Source organism: Salvelinus fontinalis, unplaced genomic scaffold (assembly GCF_029448725.1).
Source record: "Salvelinus fontinalis isolate EN_2023a unplaced genomic scaffold, ASM2944872v1 scaffold_1007, whole genome shotgun sequence".
NCBI lineage: Eukaryota > Metazoa > Chordata > Actinopteri > Salmoniformes > Salmonidae > Salvelinus > Salvelinus fontinalis.
In genome coordinates this window covers 53942-57173 of record NW_026601216.1, presented here as the reverse complement: position 1 = coordinate 57173, position 3232 = coordinate 53942, and positions in this window count along the sequence as shown.

Here is a 3232-nt window from a genome sequence, read left to right as displayed (position 1 = left end):
GGTACTATCCTAACCCAGTACAGGGGAGGGTACTATCCTAACCCAGTACAGGGATGGGGAGGGTACTATCCTAACCCAGTACAGGGGAGGGTACTATCCTAACCCAGTACAGGGATGGGTACTATCCTAACCCAGTACAGGGGAGGGGAGGGTACTATCCTAACCCAGTACAGGGATGGGGAGGGTACTATCCTAACCCAGTACAGGGGAGGGTACTATCCTAACCCAGTACTGGGGAGGGTACTATCCTAACCCAGTACAGGGATGGGGAGGGTAATATCCTAACCCAGTACACGGGAGGGGAGGGTACTATCCTAACCCAGTACAGGGATGGGGAGGGTACTATCCTAACCCAGTACAGGGGAGGGTACTATCCTAACCCAGTACAGGGATGGGGAGGGCACTATCCTAACCCAGTACAGGGGAGGGTACTATCCTAACCCAGTACAGGGATGGGGAGGGTACTATCCTAACCCAGTACAGGGATGGGGAGGGTACTATCCTAACCCAGTACAGGGGAGGGTACTATCCTAACCCAGTACAGGGATGGGGAGGGTACTATCCTAACCCAGTACAGGGATTGGGAGGGTACTATCCTAACCCAGTACATGGGAGGGTACTATCCTAACCCAGTACAGGGATGGGGAGGGTACTATCCTAACCCAGTACAGGGATTGGGAGGGTACTATCCTAACCCAGTACAGGGGAGGGTACTATCCTAACCCAGTACAGGGATGGGGAGGGTACTATCCTAACCCAGTACAGGGGAGGGTACTATCCTAACCCAGTACAGGGGAGGGTACTATCCTAACCCAGTACAGGGGAGGGTACTATCCTAACCCAGTACAGGGATGGGGAGGGTACTATCCTAACCCAGTACAGGGATGGGGAGGGTACTATCCTAACCCAGTACAGGGATGGAGAGGGTACTATCCTAACCCAGTACTTGGGAGGGTACTATCCTAACCCAGTACAGGGGAGGATATAATCCTAACCGAGTACAGGGGAGGGTACTATCCTAACCCAGTACAGGGGAGGGTACTATCCTAGCCCAGTACAGGGGAGGGTACTATCCTAGCCCAGTACAGGGGAGGGTACTATCCTAACCCAGTACAGGGATGGGGAGGGTACTATCCTAACCCAGTACAGGGATTGGGAGGGTACTATCCTAACCCAGTACAGGGGAGGGTACTATCCTAACCCAGTACAGGGGAGGGTACTATCCTAACCCAGTACAGGGATGGGGAGGGTACTATCCTAACCCAGTACAGGGGAGGGTACTATCCTAACCCAGTACAGGGATGGGGAGGGTACTATCCTAACCCAGTACAGGGGAGGGTACTATCCTAACCCAGTACATGGATGGGGAGGGTAGTATCCTAACCCAGTACAGGGATGGGGAGGGTACTATCCTAACCCAGTACAGGGATGGGGAGGGTACTATCCTAACCCAGTACAGGGATGGGGAGGGTACTATCCTAACCCAGTACAGGGATGGAGAGGGTACTATCCTAACCCAGGACAGGGATGGGGAGGGTACTATCCTAACCCAGTACATGGATGGGGAGGGTAGTATCCTAACCCAGTACAGGGATGGAGAGGGTACTATCCTAACCCAGGACAGGGGAGGGTACTATCCTAACCCAGTACAGGGGAGGATATAATCCTAACCGAGTACAGGGGAGGGTACTATCCTAACCCAGTACAGGGGAGGGTACTATCCTAGCCCAGTACAGGGGAGGGTACTATCCTAACCCAGTACAGGGATGGGGAGGGTACTATCCTAACCCAGTACAGGGATGGGGAGGGTACTATCCTAACCCAGTACAGGGATGGGGAGGGTACTATCCTAACCCAGTACAGGGATGGGGAGGGTACTATCCTAACCCAGTACAGGGATGGGGAGGGTACTATCCTAACCCAGTAGAGGGGAGGGTACTATCCTAACCCAGTACAGGGATGGGGAGGGTACTATCCTAACACAGTACAGGGGAGGGTACTATCCTAACCCAGTACAGGGGAGGGTACTATCCTAACCCAGTACAGGGATGGGGAGGGGACTATCCTAACCCAGTACAGGGGAGGGTACTATCCTAACCCAGTACAGGGGAGGGTACTATCCTAACCCAGTACAGGGGAGGGTACTATCCTAACCCAGTACAGGGATGGAGAGGGTACTATCCTAACCCAGTACAGGGGAGGGTACTATCCTAACCCAGTACAGGGGAGGGTACTATCCTAACCCAGTACAGGGGAGGGTACTATCCTAACCCAGTACAGGGATGGGGAGGGTACTATCCTAACCCAGTACAGGGATGGAGAGGGTACTATCCTAACCCAGTACAGGGATGGGGAGGGTACTATCCTAACCCAGTACAGGGGAGGGTACTATCCTAACCCAGTACAGGGATGGGGAGGGTACTATCCTAACCCAGTACAGGGATGGGGAGGGTACTATCCTAACCCAGTACAGGGATGGGGAGGGTACTATCCTAACCCATTACAGGGGAGGGTACTATCCTAACCCAGTACAGGGGAGGGTACTATCCTAACCCAGTACAGGGGAGGGTACTATCCTAACCCAGTACAGGGATGGGGAGGGTACTATCCTAACCCAGTACAGGGGAGGGTACTATCCTAACCCAGTACAGGGGAGGGTACTATCCTAACCCAGTACAGGGATGGGGAGGGTACTATCCTAGCCCAGTACAGGGATGGGGAGGGTACTATCCTAACCCAGTACAGGGATGGGGAGGGTACTATCCTAACCCAGTACAGGGGAGGGTACTATCCTAACCCAGTACAGGGGAGGGTACTATCCTAACCCAGTACAGGGATGGGGAGGGTACTATCCTAACCCAGTACAGGGGAGGGTACTATCCTAACCCAGTACAGGGGAGGGTACTATCCTAACCCAGTACAGGGATGGGGAGGGTACTATCCTAACCCAGTACAGGGATGGGGAGGGTACTATCCTAACCCAGTACAGGGGAGGGTACTATCCTAACCCAGTACAGGGGAGGGTACTATCCTAACCCAGTACAGGGGAGGGTACTATCCTAACCCAGTAGAGGGATGGGGAGGGTACTATCCTAACCCAGTACAGGGGAGGGTACTATCCTAACCCAGTACAGGGATGGGGAGGGTACTATCCTAACCCAGTACAGGGATGGGGAGGGTACTATCCTAACCCAGTACAGGGATGGGGAGGGTACTATCCTAACCCAGTACA